Source organism: Gallinula chloropus, assembly GCF_964237585.1.
Source record: "Gallinula chloropus genome assembly, chromosome: 4".
Lineage (NCBI taxonomy): Eukaryota > Metazoa > Chordata > Aves > Gruiformes > Rallidae > Gallinula > Gallinula chloropus.
This window is the reverse complement of record NC_140088.1, coordinates 2,672,830-2,690,176: the sequence shown is the minus strand read 5'-3', so window position 1 is coordinate 2,690,176 and position 17,347 is coordinate 2,672,830.

The window sequence follows — 17,347 nt, the reverse complement described above, 5'->3', positions numbered from 1 at the left end:
GAGAAGCATTCACAAGCTGCATGCAGGGATGGGATTAAGTTTATTACATCAGCTTGTGGCTGTCACAAGTCAAACTCATTTGTGCTGGGGGTCTGAGGGACAACAGAGTCAATGCTCCCTTTTCCCATTTACAAACTTCAGCTTAGTGCCCTGTGGTGCAAAGACAGCTTTGATTCATGTCTCATCTATCCTTAATGTCTTATCTTCAGAGTGTGCTTAGCCACCTGGTGGACCTATCCCATACAGGCTTCTCACTACACGTTGCGCTGGCAACTGATACAATTGAAACCATCTGTAATTAAAAGCTCTGTCTTTCTCAGAGCTGTGTCAGTGACAGAGGTGTCACTGAAATTCAGATCCTTCATTATCTCTGAGGCCAATCCATATCCATCCTCTCATCAGCAGTCTCAGTATAATTCCTCTCCAAAAGAAAAAGAGTGTTTTGAGGTTTCAAGCTGTCATTTTGTCCCACTGCATGCTCAGGCTTCAGCCTCCATTTCTAATTTCATTGCCAGCAAGATCCTCCTGAAGAAAAAGAGCAGGCTCATGGATGAGACTGGAAGACCTGGTTATTCAATATCTGCCCCCGTCTTTGTTGCTCTCTCTTTACCTCCATCTCTTTCTGCCTTATTTCTTTCCTTTTGTCACACACACTTTGCCCAGTAAGGAAGGAGGGAATGTGACAGACGGAGGCCTAGCTTGTGTTCTCATCTTCTCTTCTAGGTGCTACCAACTCTAGACTATTAATACGTAACAGTGATACAAGTCTGCACTTTCACAAGCTCATCTCATGAAGGACTGAAGAAAAAAGCAAGTAAGTAGCTAAGTCATTAACTTCCCTTGGCTGTTACTAAACTCTTTCTGGCATCAATGAGAACGAGCCAAGAAAAGTCCTTGGGAAAAGAAAATGTCTGGTCATAATTACAGTGCAGGTGTCTAATCTGTCACATGAGTGTCAGAGGCAAAGTATAAATGACTGAACTCACTCCTGGAAAAATGAGACCAGAGTTTGCAAATTAACTACAAAATCTCTACTACAAAATTAAGCACAGAGTCAGTGGGCCATGCTAAGAAACAGCAGTTGAAGAATAAATTCAAAGAAAAAACCACACATCTCACTCCTGAGTTGCTTTTATTTTTGCTTTAGAGCTTCTAAGAGTCAACTGTCTGCCTGCATCAGTTAATGACCATTCAACAGCTTATCCCTCTGGCTGCCAAGGTCTCTCAAACCTAGAATCACTTTTTGCCTATAGCTGGCCAGCTGATCCCCAGAAGGGTGGAAATCATTACCAATTTCAATCACATGCAACTGTAAACTGCCTGGGCAGGATATCACCAGTTGCTCATTCACCTGGCAGCATTTTTCTCATCCATACTGAGTGCTAGGGAGTGGAGAGGGACAAGGGACCACAGCGCCACAAAGCACATGGGAAATGGCAGTAAAGACTGCTGCCTTCCATCCAGAAGTGGATGGAAGTGATGGATCTACTGACCCTTACATACATAGCAACAAATCCTCTCTGCTACTGCAGCAAGTACAGGCAACTGCACATCCAAGGAGGGCTTTTCTAAAGGTAAAAGATGAGAAGGAAATCCCTTCCACACTAGGCTGTTGCGCACTAACTCTGGTTAGTTGCAAAGATGCACATGGAGGGCCTGATGCACCAGCCACATCTGCATGCTGATCTTGGCCCGGTGCCCATCTCCTCTAGCGTGTGCAGTGTCAGCACCCACGCTGCTGACTCTCCATAGCCTCACCCCTATGAGCCCTTGCAGGAGAGTTGCAAGAAATTTCCATCACAGGTTGTGATAACATCCTCCTTATATAAAGCAAGCCATAGGGCTTTGGAGCTAGATGCCTGTGTATTTACACTCTGGTTCATCAACCTCAGCACTTAATTGCTTTTCCCAAATTAAAGCAGAGAAGAGAGACAAGTTCAGCTAATGAATAAACTGTTCCCATTGTTAATTAATCAGCGGTAGAATAATGGCTCAGGATCAGAGCTGCTCTGTTCTAGCCCCACTCAAAAGGGGATCAGCTCACCTCCTCCCAAACACTTGAGAAAGCCTGCATTCAGAGGTTGCCTAGCAAGTTAGCCAACGCAGGCTGCGACACAGTGTGTGCTGCCACAAACGTCGTCCTGACGCATTCCCACTCCGGCTCCCTCGTCACCAGCTCTGGGTATGTGACACTGCAAACAAGGAGCATCTCCCAGGTAATCGGGGCCTTAAACAGTTGGGACTAAGTCTTGGCCCCGAGTCCTGGCACGCAACGCAGAGCACAGGAAGCTGGTGTGCAGTGCTCCTGGTGTGACATGCTTAATAAGCAAGCCACCGCCGCCGCCCACACTCGTTCCACTTTCTAACTGGTTTAAAGGTTGAGGTTCGTTTGTTAGAGCCATTAGTGGAGCCCCAGCAGTTAGCGTTGGGCACATTCAAGCTCTCCCTATGAATCAGTTGCATTGTGATTGTTTTTTTTCCTTGCAAGACTTATCAGAAACTTCTTCCAAATCAAATTATATCAGACCTGAGATTAACTGGATAATAACAAGTAGCGCAGAGCAGCCAGTCAAATTGCCAGGCACAAGAGGAAAGCGTGGCACAGGGGAGAAAGAACAGCTCACCTTTGTCACAGACCAATTAGGATGGCATCTGCGGCAGGTCTGCCAGCTGCTCACATTTCCCTACCACGAGTTCACCTGTGGCAGCCCGGGCAGGAGGGCTGGCTTTGCACGTGGTCAGAACATTTTTCTTTGTTTGAGTACTCGGCAGTCCATTGACCTGGAGTTTTTACGACGAACTCCAAGCACATTTATCCAGAACACTGGGAGAATGGGGGCTGGAGGGCTATTCCAGGAGCTGAACTGACTGAAGTGGATGTCCTCATCATTTATGGCTTAATCAGTTTAATCATTGTGTCACCAGGACATTACAAAAATATCACCAGCTTCCAGGCCGATCAATACTTTTATAAGGTTTTTTGTACATTGACCTTTTATTACACAGCTGACTCTGTAATCTGCCCTGATTGAAGAAAATGGCATTTTATCACATAAAGTGAAAAAAAAGAAAAAGGTTTTGGTAGGGTATTACCACATTCCATACAGAACAGTTAAACTAAAGAAAGGAAGGTCATAACAAGTGTGCTAATGTGAGAATGAAAAGAGTGAATATGAAAGAAAAACAGGAAATCGAGTTTCCAGGGAGAATTGCAAGCCTGTGGGTGTTTGCTGTGTGTAGGGAGACAGTGCTGAAGTATCCACAAAAGAAAGGAGATCCTTCCCACAGGCTACAGCAGATGATGGCGACAGTTGAAGTTCAGATATTATGAAGAATGGCATGAGAGGAAACAGGGATAGAAGGGGAACAAATTGGTTGTGGAAGGGAAAGATGAGTGAGGGCAAACTTGAGAGGTGCCCCCGTCAGTGCATGCTAAAGAAATGGGGGGCAGGGATGATATGAGAGGGCCAACTAATTTTGAAAGCTCATGCCTCAGAGACCAGGTACTCAGTGACAGAGTTAAATGCCTGGGTCACAAGCAGAATATACAGTAGTTTCTGAAGAAGCGACTGCAGGAAGTTTATGTGGCAAATAAGTAGCAGACAACCTCTTCAGAGACAAATATCCTGCTTTCCTACAAACACTCCTAGTTAAGAAAAAGAAAGAACCCAAATAAATCCCATATAACAAAGTCATCACATTATTTTTTCTAATTTTTTTTAAGTAAACAAAGTGTACTTTCAAGTTCTGTGAGAGGCATTAACGGATTTTAAAATAAGAAAAATTAACACCACATTTCCCACAACTGAGCTTGCAGACCACAAGGGGTTTACTGCCCACTCTGGTTTCCTTTGTTTTCTTAGTTGTGCTCCACATCAGAAACAATGAAAACTTTTTTTTATGTTGTTAAGAAACATCTTTCAAATTGAGCTGTAAGCCACTCCTGATGTATGTGAGCATGGATGTGTGGGGGTGTGTGAGCAAGCCTGTTTGTGAGAGAGGAAGAGTGGATACATGTGTGGTAGGGGAAAAATGAGAGCTAAGAAGAAAGAAAATCCAGTCTCGGGTGGAATTAAGCAGCAAAAAATGAGTTGTGAAATAGGATTATAACAAGATGAGGTTATTTTTGTGATTTTAGGCCAATTGGGGAAGTGGGAAACCTAGAAATTCTCTCAGTTAATAGCAAGGCAAATCAGAGTTCATTAAATACTCTCGGTTGTTTGGCTGTTTGTTTTAAATCTCCCAGCAACAAGGGGAAGAAGATTTACAAATGCTATAGGAGGAAAAAATTCCATGGGATTAAAAAATAAAAAAAGAAAAAAGAAAAAAAAGAAAAGAAAAAAAAAAAGAGGAAAACCTTTCTCCATCCGAATAAAAGCACTCTCTGTGCTGGACTTCTTTTCATAAGCTTTGCTCCTGTTGTAAGAGTCTATATTGTAACAGCTGGGCTGCATTTTTTCACCATTCTTTCTTAAGCAAAAAAACAGGCATATTAGCAGGAGGTGGTGCAGATTACAACAGTTCAGGGTAACTAATCAACTACTACTGGGTCAGGAAGAAAAGATGAGCCAGAGTGAAATGGCAGGAATTGTTGCCCTCTCTCAGCTAAATTAGTGCCATGGACTGATTCCTCCTGACAGTTTCTGTACTATCAGGTTTTCTTTTAAAATCATATTTACTTTCTGAGCAGTGATTTAGGCAGTTACTTAAAATCCCGCAGCTAAATCAAATATTTAATTTTCCTCTGGTGTCAGTGAAAGATAATGGAGCTCGGCAGGTACTCAGCATGAACAAATTGAGATTTGGATTACTACAAGGACTTCTGTGTTTTCCAGATAGGCATAGGTACAATCCAGACAATGACAAAAATGTGGGGGACATTCTTCCTAAGACCCATTTTGTCCTTACTCCTTTCCCAAGGTTGCCAACAGAGCTAGTGGTGGTTACTTGGATGCACCCACCCGACTGCCCTGGCCGTGCAGCAGACATCTGAGACCGACCTGTGCTCAGTCCTGGGGTAACACAGAGCAGAAATATTCACCTACAGGTTAAGCAGTTGGTATTCCATTTCCAGTCCTGTGAAGCCATCCAATTACTCACCATGTAATTACTTGGTAGTCAGTAAATAAAATTCACATGATCAGAAAAATACTGCTTTGTTAGGAAAAGGAGGAATGGGATAAATAGAAAATTAGGGGGTTCTTTTCCAGTAGAGAAAAATATTAGTTTCAAAGCTTGTATCCATATTTCCTCTCAAGTTCAGGGATGTTTGTCTGTATCCATTTCTAGTTTTAAGCTGCAGGATGACTTGCCATCTAAAAAAAGCTTCACATTACCATCTATAAAAAGCCTCACATTTGGGCAATGTGTCTCAAGCCCTTTTCAACTAATTCAGCCTACAGCTTCCAGAAGCTGGGCCACCTAGGATTTGCTCCATGTGCAACTGGCAGTGTGTAAGGGAATAGCAGTATTATACGAAATTCTGGTAATGGCTGAATCCTGCCTGCCAGCTTTAATAACTTTAAAAAAACCTCCTAAAATTACTCAAGTCTAGCAAATCTCCTGGCAATCCAAAGCTGGAAAGGACCCAAATTTACCTTCTGCACTATGTTCAAAGCCAGTATTTGAAGACAACTGAAAAAATAATAATTTTTTTTTAAATAAAAGAAAATTAGCACACTGGTATTTCTATTGCCAGCACTGGATTCAAGGCAGAAACGCCAAAGCCCCACCACTATAAAAGTTACATCTGGTGTAGTAGACATATAGGAAAACCACGTGGGATGTTTGGCTTTGTCATGTAATGACCAAGGAGTGTTTCCTGCATGGCAGAGGGTGAAGTGATGCCACTTTCATTCAGGATCAGCTAGGTTTTGGGATCTGAAAATCTAGTGTAGGTTCAGACAGCTGTAAAGTTTTAGCAGAGGGGGTGAAAGAAAGGAAATCTACCTGTTTACATGAGAATTTGCTCACAGTGATCTGCTAAAGACACAGGACTGCCCTCTCCTGAGCTTATGTTCAGAATAGGTCCGTTGCAGACCACCTCTCCCTGTCTCACCAGGTTTCCCTCCAGCCCTCCTTCTGCAATTGCAGTGAGAAGTGTTTTAAAAGCTAGTGGAGAAAGAGGGCACAAATGCAGAAAGCGTAGGCAGACTCCTTACATAGATTCTACACATAGAACCTATATAGTTACATTTCTGGTGTATTTCTAACCTAATGTTGCATGTCCTAAAGAGCTCAGATTATGAGCTATACTTGCAATTTAGCTGAACACATTTTACTTCCAGGATTTTCCTTTGCTTATATTTATCCTGCCTACCATCCTAAACATTTCCTTTCCCCTGCTCCTTCTCTCCTTGGCATATGCATCCCAGTTTTTCAGACCGTTAAATCTTTCTATTTCAGCATCCCCAAACTCAGATAGATTTAGAATCTCCTTTCATAAAACAAATCCAACATGACAAAACTATCACATCTCTTAAAGGTGGGTCTGGACTTCAGAGGTTGGAAAGCCCACAGCCTTGGACTTCTCAGATTAGATGGAACAACTGTAACAATCGCAGCTGTGCATTTCCTCCCCTATTTCCTCATGAAAACATACATTAATAAGCCAATGCTGATAATCTCCAAAAAGCAGATGACTGAGTTTAGCCAGCTAAAAAAAAAAGGCACAAGCCTCAAGTTGAACACACAAACCTGAAAACGTTTTTACCCTATGACTTATTTTACTGCTTTTGGACTAAAGATTAAAAAGAGAAAGAATCCCTTCTCTGCTATAGATGTGTGATGCCATAAAAATTTGCTGCTCTGCAAGTGTGAAAACTCTATACTGTAATGGGAAGGAGGGGGGATTTCTTTGCACGTTCTAACCTGCTAGAGCATATTTATCATGTAGACTCTTGAGGTTAAGAAGCTGGCACGTCTCAAACATACCCTACTTGTTTGAGTACTACAGTATTGGAAAGAGACATCCAGTGCTCTGGGCTGCTTCTATATTACAACTAGTTGCAAACCATGCATGGAGACTGATTACTTTGCCTCAGAGCTATTTGGGTCTCCAGGCTAAACAACCACCAACTCTGAGAGCAAGGACAGAAACCAAATACACAGATGGCTCTTTGCATGCCTTGACTCCAGGCTGGAAAACAGCATGTCCACCCTTGAGCTTTCAAGGAGGTCTGTGGAAAAATAGTGTGCAGGAATAAAGGGAAGGCAGGGGAATTATTTTACAAGGCAGTATGATTCTCTAATTGCTCAGGAATTAAGAGGTGAGATGTAATTAATCACTACAACTAATTCACTGCTTAACCTTGACAAAGTCCCCAGTGATTGATTCTGTGCTCAGGTTTTCCTGTGCACTTACTGGGAATATTAGCTAGTGCAAAGCAAGAGTCACCCAGATTTTTCAAGGCCATTCAGGAACTCTCTAAAGGCAACAACCAGACTATCACCCAAAGTACCCCACTTAATATGGAAGAGGTAAAGCAGCCATTTAACTGTAGCCACATTACTGGGTCTCCTCATGTAACACAATTTCCAAACTTAAGTACTAGTTGCAAAGAAGTCATACCCCAGATCTGAGAGCCCTTTCCCACCATGTCATTGTCCCTGCTCAGCACAGCACAACTGTTGCAATAACCCTGAGGACAAAGCCAAGAAGTCTGTGATACACCCTAGACCCTGACCATCACAGATTTAAGCTGAAGAATTTTGAGGGCAGTCAGTCTGGAGCATAGGGATGATAAGTGGCTATCATCTTTGTTGTGGGGCATTTTAGCCTCTTTATGCTTGAATGCCAAATGTGCTTTCAAAGACTGTTATTTTAGCTCCATTTACAGTGCATAAGGGATCAAAACACTGAAAGGATCAACATATTTGTGCCAGATGCAAAAAAAAAAAAAAAAAAAGCCAAGAAAAAAAAAGAAAAAGGGAGAGAAAAAAGATTCTACTACAGAACGCAGTAGAAATATGCTGTGGAACATACATACAAAGAAAGGCAAAAGCTCCCACTCTCTTTAAACTTCTTGGTCCCAGCCAGCATACAGGCATGTCTGGAATTGATCTGGGATATGCAGTATGCTCTTTAAGATTTTGGAAGGAACCATAAGCCTAGAAGATTGTCACTACTGCCTCCTTCCCTCTAACAGATAGTCCAAGTGTTTTCTAAGAACACATGCCTTGCATTACATCTACAACCTTTACATAAAAGGTAGTTAAAAATATCCAAAGGCAGCTCCACAGGCAAACCTATAGGTAGAATCATAGAATGGAATGAGTTGGAACAGACCCTAAGAAACACAGGGCTCCAACCCCCCTGCCACAGGCAGGGACACCAACCTCCAGGCCTGGAGCTACACAAGGTTGCCCAGGGCCCCATCCAACCTGGCCTTGAACACCCCCAGGGATGGGGCACCCACCCCCTCTCTGGGCAGCCTGTTCCAGCCCCTCACCACTCTCTCTGTAAAGAACTACCCCCTAATATCTAATCTAAACCTTCCTTCCTTTAGCTTTAATCCATCCCCCTTGTCCTGCCATTGTCCACCCTTTTAACAAGCTGATTCCCCTCCTGTTCCTCTGCTCCCTTCAGGGACGGGAAGGCTGCAATGAGGTTCCCCCACAGCCTTCTCTTCTCCAGGCTGAACAAGCCCAGCTCCCTCAGCCTCTCTTTGTAGGGGAGCTGCTCCAGCCCTCTAATCAACTTCAGGGCTCCTCTGAACCCTCTCCAACAGCTCCACATCTTTCTTGTATTGTGAGCCCCAGCTCTGGACACAGGACTCCAGCTGGGGCCTTCCGAGGGCAGAGCAGAGAGGGACAATCCCCTCCCTGTCCCTGCTGCCACCCCTCTGCTGATGGAGCCCAGGATACCATTGGCCTTGTGAGCTGACAGAGCCACTGCTGGCTCATGTGAAGTTTCTCATCCACAATGACCCCCAAGTCCTTCTCAGCAGGGCTGCTCTCCAGGAGCTCTTCTCCCAGTCTGTATCTATGTCTGGGGTTCTTCCGGCCCAAGTGCAACACCTGACCCTTGGCAGTGTTGAACCTCATCAGGTTCACCCAGTTCCACCTTTCCAGCCTGTCAAGATCCCTCTGGATGGCTCCTTTCCTTCTGTTGTCTCAACCACACCACTCAGCTTGGTGTCATCCACAAACTTGCTGAGGGTAACACCATTCTGCAAACACCTGTGTAGGAATCAGAGTCCTTTTGTGCCCCCTGTGTCAGGGGCAGTGTAAATTTACACCTGCCTCAGGTTTAATTTAGCAATTAGCAATTTGGTAAATTAAGGAGGGCAGGAGAGTTTCCTCTCAAATAAGGCTATTATTAAACAAGAGAAAAACAGTGAGTGTGTTCTCTCTTCTCACAGAATGCCAGACTAGGGTAGGTTTGTAGAGTTTTAGGGTTTTGATGTACAAAGATGTCTTAGTGTCTTCCAATTTCAACTCTGCTAACACTGTTGTTGATATTTTCCACATTCTTTCAGAATTTTTCCTCTGTCTTGAAAAACCATAACTGGCCCATCAACCAGCAATATGCAATGGTGAGGTCTTTCTTCTGCTTGAGTAAAAGGCTGGCTAGCAACAAAAGCATGTGTCTTTCCATAGTGAACTGCACAGCTCTGCCAAGTCTAACAAAAATAACCCTATAGTAGTAGTACCTGAGGATGTCTCATTTGGTCAAAGTAATGTATACCTGTGTCTTTTTACTTTACAAAACCAGCAGAAGACAGTCAGATTGGGTCCTGGTTAATACAAGCAAGTATTTGTTGGCTAGGTGTATGCTTCACCTTATCTCTTCAATGAAAAAAGCCATATACCTAAATACCTAAAACCCAATACCTAAAACTTTTCTGCCCTGAACAAGACATTCTATTGTCACAGGAAGAGCTCAAAGGGAGGGACATTCACTGAAAACCAGCCCCATGAGAAGACAAGGATTTAACAGCTCTGATGAGATTTCCACATGTTCTGGGTTGCAGATTATGAGAAACTCAAGATAGGTCCAGCAGTGCTTGAGCCAGAAAAAGACAGGTCCAGAGCCTGCTGGTGTTCAAAGACAAGAAAGTAACACTAGCCCATATTAAGGAAGACAGGAGTAAGTCTAAGGAGTTTTCTTTTAATGCCTGTAACCTGAAACCCAGATTCTTCTTCTATGTTTTCCAAATACTTTTGATTGTGGCTCAGTGTCTGTTTAATAGAGCAATAAGCAATGCTTTCAGATTTTGCATGCTCAGAAAGCCCCCAAAAACTCTAATACCAGAATCTCAGTCACATTTACTTCCAGCTCACAAAAGTGTCAAGCCAGGCTCTTCTGTAAATACTGGAATTTATGAAGTTACTGGTATGGGAGCGGAACATTTTAGAAAACCAGTCCCATAACATATGAGGGGCATGAGAAATCTTTTGATGTCTGGGGGTGGTTGGACTCGATGATCTTCAAAGGTCTTTTCCAACCTTGTGATTCTGTGTGTACATGTGTTTGAGGATAAGGAGTAAGGGAATGTAACGTTTTAACATATTGTGCACAGGATTTAAGAAAAAAGAAGAAAAAGAAAAAAGAAAAAAAAAGAAGAAAAAAGAAAAAAGGAAAAAAAGAAAAAAGAAAAAAGAAAAAAAAAAGAAAAAAAAGAGCAGCATTGTCAGGCAGTTTCACAAGAGTCAGTTAAAAATAACAAAATCTGTAGTCCTTACAAACAGAGGGGCCACAAAACAAACATCAGCACTTCAGTCAGTATATGTGATCTCAGGCCCTGGTAGTACTGTTTGTTTTTATGCCATGGGCTGCACACTTGCTAGGCCTTCTCTAGGCCGGCCATGCTATTTACCCAGGCTTGGGTCAGGGTTATGCCAATTCCTCTTACTCTGACCTTTCCTCCACATCGAGCTCAGCAGCAAGCGTGACACCCAGGCAGCACCCAACGAGGCCTTATCAAACCAGCGCTGAGAGCCAGCTTATCAGCAGGTTGTCCTCTAACCACCTGCTAGAGAAACGCAGCAAGAGCTGGCCCGTGCCCTGGCTTCACGTGAAAGCCCACAGTGCCAGGACTGAACTTGTAACAAGCAGGACCGTATCCCCTGCCTGCTGAGCGCTGGCCAAACGCAAGGAAGGAAAAGGGACTTACGCAAACTAATATTTTGAAAGAGAATGGGGAAATACCACTGCTCTTGTGCAAGCTTAACAGAAAGTCGGTAGTGCCCAGGGTCACCAAGGCCTGCCTGGCAGCTGCCTCCAGGCTCTCTACTGCAATACCAATTCAGAGCACTGCTCTTTCTGGGGAGCCTGTCATCATATGATTTCTTGCAGCTGCCCAGGTTTTCCAGAAAAAAAAAAACAACTCCTAGAATCATGCCCCCCCAGATCTGAATGCTGCATACACCTGCCTGTTTCATGAAAGGTAGAGATCCCCCAGTGACATAAATGCATAATGAATAGTCCAGTGATAATGGCAGACCTGGAAGAATTAGTAGAGGGACAGAAAGTATATACTGTGGCAAGAAATAAAGGTTTATTTTGAAATAACTAAGGGGCAGATAGATTAATTTTCCTTCCCTAAGTAACGTTAAAGTGAAAGGAAAGATTCTCATCTTTTATGGAAACAGAAAAACTGAATTCTTATTGTAAATATTACCAATATCATCCAACACCCAAGTAACTTCCAGTTCACAACAAGACATTCAGTCAGTACACACAATACCATATTCTGTCTGTATTACTAGTTTCCTCCAAAAACTTACAGTGGCAACTTCTTAAACAGAGGATAGGGTAGCACAAAGTGCCTGCTTGTACGCATCCCAAGCAAAATCTGGATGAGCAAAACCTGGACTGTATTTGTAAATGGCTGCTAGATTTACAAAAGACCAAGACAGAAAGTTGGCTATTGATTTTCATACCTAGGATTTACAAAATCCTACAAGTACTCCAAACCTTATTTATACATAAGTGATTTTTTTAAATAGATTTTGGACTAGGCAGTGTGGTCTAAGGTTTAAAGCAAAGGGCTGAGAAACAGGAAACTTGGGAGAATTGGGTTGGATGACAGCCTGGATAAATGCATGTGGTTTGTTTGCATGATTTTCAGTTAATAACAAGGGAGATCGGGTGTCTCAGAAAATTCAGAAAAAGGAAATAAAGCTTCATCCTGCCAGTTAGAAAAAAAAACCTTCCTATGAAGGTAACCAGATTGATAAATGGAAACTAGTTAAGTGTCTTATCACTTATACCTGGGATTAAGAAAGCCCTAGATAACATACTGCAGGGGAGAATCCCGTGCCAAGTTGCAGCAGAGTTGGCCTTTTTTGTTCCCACCTGTGACTGCAGCAGTGTTGGGACACCATGGACAAGAACTGCATATTCCTATTCTCTCACTGAATCACTCAACCAGTGATTCAGAAAAAGCTGAAAAAAGTCCCTTTAATGTATTATGGAAAGAGGCAAAACCATTCTTTAGCTGTTTTTCCCAAACCTGCTCTTCTACGTGAGACAGGGCCTAGAGGCACAGGAGGTCTCATATTTCTTGTAATTGTTATTGTACCTCAGGCAAGTTCAGATATTATTTTATGTGTGCAGAGGTCTGATCTTTTAAAGAAAGCTTGGAGAGCTGCCCAAGAGGTTAATTAAAATCAATGTATTTATTTTTTTGTTAAAGAAGAGTCTCCAAAGACTCAATACAGGACTTATACATAAATCTACAGGAGTAAGACATCCACTTATATGAGGTGAAAAGGTTCATTTGGTAGATATTCCACTGTTCCACTGCTGATTCCAAGGTTGTCACTTTTCTGATGTTCACCCCCATCCTAAAGTGCAGATCAACAGAAGCTCCAAGGGGCTGTGGACAAGAACAAGGCAAGCAAAGCTCTGACCTTGTGGTGAGTGCTGTAGATAGAGTACATCTGCATTATGCTTTTTTCTTACCTTTTTACCTGAGAAATATGAGGGTCGATCACACAAGTTCACTATAAGGAAAATATTATTGGTTCTACCTGACACAACGTCTAGTTGACATCTGCAGAAACTATACTAGTGCCACAGCACTGAGAAATTCACTTGCCAGCCAGCCTTTAATTTTGGGTCCCTCATAGTTCAGGCTATATATTCTTAGAGGTAAGAGTGCTAGCTCTGGAGCCAAAGTGGTATCAGGTGCTTAATTTAAATCTGATCCACCTATTGCCTAAGTTGTAGGTATTTATTTTCACATGGTGAATTCAAACCTATAAATTCAATGTAAAAGTTCTTTAAAGGTTCAGCAAAAAGTCTTTGCACCAAACCTTAACAATAAAAATAACCAAGTTTCTTACATCACACTGAAATTCAACTGTCCAATGCTAGCTTACCAATCAGACTTGTGAGTAATGTTGATTAATCACTAAAATACTGTGCTTAAGTATTATTGCTTAAACTTAAGACTTTGAGATACCATTATTCTTATGAGAACAGAATGTCAGATGAGTTTCTTCTGAAAATTTATCTCTTACAGCTTACCTATCTTAATTTTCTGTCATAATTGGCTGAGATTTTTCTTGATTGAAACATCAACATCCAATATCTTCCTTAAATATTACACTTTGAGTTTATAGAACGTAAATATCACAGTTCTCAAAGTATGCCCGCTTCCTGTAACAACCTTCTGAGGCACTGTTCATAAAATTCTGAGAGTTTTAAATTTCTAATGCATTAGGAATATCATCAGATGAAAAGAGGTGCGTTGAGCAGCTCATGTCCTCACGTATGTGTGCAGGAATGGGGTGGGTGGAGGGTGGGGTAGTCCTGATACCTTTGTTCCACAGCCCTGGAAACTTGTGTTCTGTCTTTCTTCCCATCCAAGTCGCTGGATGAGGGAGAAGATTTTAAGTTCACCAAGAAATTTGTTTATTCTTTGGATTTTCAACCTGTATGTATGGAACACCTTATTAATACTGAGATTGGTAAGACAAAGGAGGAACAACTAGGACATGGCATCTTGACACTGATGTGGAAGAAGACAGAAAATGCAGTTATTCACATATTTCTGCAGGGCATATTTCCATGCAGCATTCTGGACAGAAAAGACAATATCCATGCTGCAGCCCAGAGCTGTCTACTTTCTGCACATGCCCCAACAAGCACAACTGCAGGCACAGCCAGAATATGCTCTTCAGAGAATGCAGACCCTGTTGCAGACTGAGTGTGTTGGCACATCCCCAGACACACATGCACAGGCTTTCACACTACCCTTTTCCTGTAAGGCAGCCACACAGAACAAGATGGATGGGAAAAGTACCTGTGTCTCCAAAGGCTCACAGAAGAAGGTGCTTTTTCAGAGCAATGCAAGGACATTTGCCTACACAGAGATGCAGGGAGACCACAGAATAAGTAAAATAAAATGAGTTTCTGTAAGGCTCTACAGAAATAACTAGATAGTCTATGAGAGTTTGGCTGGCCAAGGGGCTGATTTTGCCCATGGAAAGAAAAATCTTCTGAAAACAGAGGCATGCTGGATAACACATATTTTCTAGTAGCATTCCTTTAACATGCCTTGGCTTCTTTTAAAAACTTGCTTTAAAGAAGCTATCCTCCATGCTCCTCTAGGCCTTCATCCTTATGATAACAGAACTGGTAAAGTCCAAGCCTGTGGAAAATCATGTAACAGTTTCTCTTATACAGTTGTCTTTCTCAGAAAAATGCTCATCTGCAAGATTTCAACAGCTTCAATGAGTCTTATTTTTCCTGAAGATTCCTACTTAAAGCTTCTTATAGGCAACATAGGTAAAAAAACATCAGTCATGACTGGTATGGCCATCTCCTTTGGTTCAAGTGGGATCATGTTTTTCTTTTTCTCCATGGGAAAAATATGTGTGTATGTGTCTCTGCGTGGATGTATCTCTATTCTTTACCACATTCTGAAATAGCAATGTAAAATGCCTTGACATTTTCCACCAAAAAAAAAAAACCCACCCCAAAACAAAAGCAATAACAAAAAAAACCAACAACGTTGGGATGAGTTTCTGCCTGGAATGTTTCTGAAAAAAAAAATCACAGAAGATTATATTTCAAAAGAGAGTGATGAATAATGGAAAGTATGAACTGTGAAGTTCTATTATATCAGTTGTATTTAGGTTAACCACATTTAATTTTTTTTAAGCTCATAAACCCTTAAGAAATGTTAATCACATGATGGACTTATTTGTAAATTTACATAATGCCCTGAAGGAGACACTGTGGTGACTCATGAGCATCTCTGGTTCAGGCTGCCAGGACTGAGAAAGCAAACTGAGTAGTATGATCTTGTATGAACTGTGATTGAATTCCAGCAGAGTTATCCTCAGGACACTCCACAGCATTTTTTAGCACACTAAGATATGAAAACTAAAACAAGGGTGATAGAAAACTGTCTTTAAGTTTGAGCCTTAACATTGTTTTCTTTCATTCTGTCAAAACTGAAAATCATGCAGTCAAAGCACAATTACACATTTAAATGGCATGTTCCTGGAATATCCCATATTTTAGTTACCTGGTATATTCAAAGTAGTTATTCCAAAAATTGCACACAAAACCTTTTCAAACAGCATGTAAAAGTCTTTTTCATTGATAAAGGCACTACTATTACTTTACTTTGAAGTGAAAACAGGAAGTATCACCAATGTTTCACAACAGTAAACCTGCATGCAGACTACATTTTAATGCATGTAATATATGCATATATATAATTAAATTTTAATATGTCAATGAAAAAATAAGCCCATAGTAAACTCAAAGCCCTATCAAGTGATGCCATCTGTTTTTGTCTTCTATTGACAAGACAACAGATTTAAGATATATTTAATTAAAGTGTTAGCAATGATTAAGTATATCATGAGTGACAATGTATGGTAGTAGACACAATTAAAAAACAGTTACTTGGGTGCCTATTAATCTGTCAAGTGAACTGATTTATCTGCTGTCCATAAATGAACATCAGATGTAATCTAATGGTTTTTTAATAGAAGGAGGCTTGACAAAATACTGTCAGATTGTATTCTGGGTAATGATCCAGACTGCAATGATCTCAGTAATGACTTACTCTATCTATTTACCTGGCCTCAAACAAAGGGGGGAAAAAGGATAAAATGATTCAGCTAGCGTAGAATGCTCTGGCACTATAAATGTTTAAACCACTGAAGCCGCGTATTCGCCTCTGTAGCGGAAGAAAACATGAAATTGATTAAAACAGCATAAAAGGGACAGGAAAATCTTCCTCCTCCGCAGCCACTTTGGGAATGGAAACTTACCTAGTTCTCATGGTCTTTTTTTTTTGTTGTTGTTTGTTTCCCAGTTGTTGCTCTGAAGTTCAGGGGAAATTCTGTCCTTTAAAGGAAAAAGATCTCATAGCACCACCGGACTGCTGCTCTATATGCCTCTTCTCAAGGAGCAGTGATCTGCTTCCAGAACAAGGGCAATGAGAGTAAGGAAGGCTTTGGGAGTTAAAGGGTTGTTATGTGCCCTGAAAAATCTTCCTTTTGCCCCACATTGACATGATAGGGCTTACAACCGCTTTTCTGCTTCCCTCTATAGCACACACAAACAAGTCCAAACTGCTGTCCTAAACTGCAAGGAATATCTCTTGACTTTACCAGTTTCTGAAACCTGAAAAAAATATCCTTTTGTCCTGCAAAATTCTGTTTCAGATACAAAACTGCACTGAAGGTACAGCTTGATGATTTCAGTAAACACAAAGGGAAGACTTATGGAGATTTCCATGCATGCAGCAAGTCCCATTGGAACAGAAAAGTCTGTTGAACTTTCTCTCCCAGCCTCACCTACTGTGATACTTCCACTGCTGAAAACATTGCTGGGAAAACTTGTTGATTTACTGTCTCAGAAATATCCGTCTCTATAATAAACAGGATGACCTGGACTTCAAATCAGCTCAGCACCAGTGCCACACAGTAATTAAGAGGCCATTGCAATCTGCTTAAGAGGAACTTGGTGTGATGCTGGACAGTTTGCCATTGTATTGGACAACTGAGGGACACAGATGCTGGTGACAGGCAAGATAAATATCCTGAGAGAACAGCTATGATCTCTACATGCACTTCTAGTCTAGCTGTTTCCAAATTGGTCTATAGTAGAGGTGTAGTTCTGGTTTTCAAGTACTTTGAGATACTCTGGAAGCTCAAGTGGCAAGTTTTGTGTGTTCAGTGTTTAGGTGAACTACTGTGAAATCCTGAGCCCCCCAAAGTGCCTTTCAGTCCACCTGTAAAGATCTGCAAGGTTCACTTAGCGAGAACTTCTGCAGCCGCTCCTTCCACAGCAGCATCAGCTGCAAGACCTTTTCTCATGAAGCAACTGCTGTTCTTTTACAAGCACAGTCCACCAATTTCTGGTTTGGAAGGA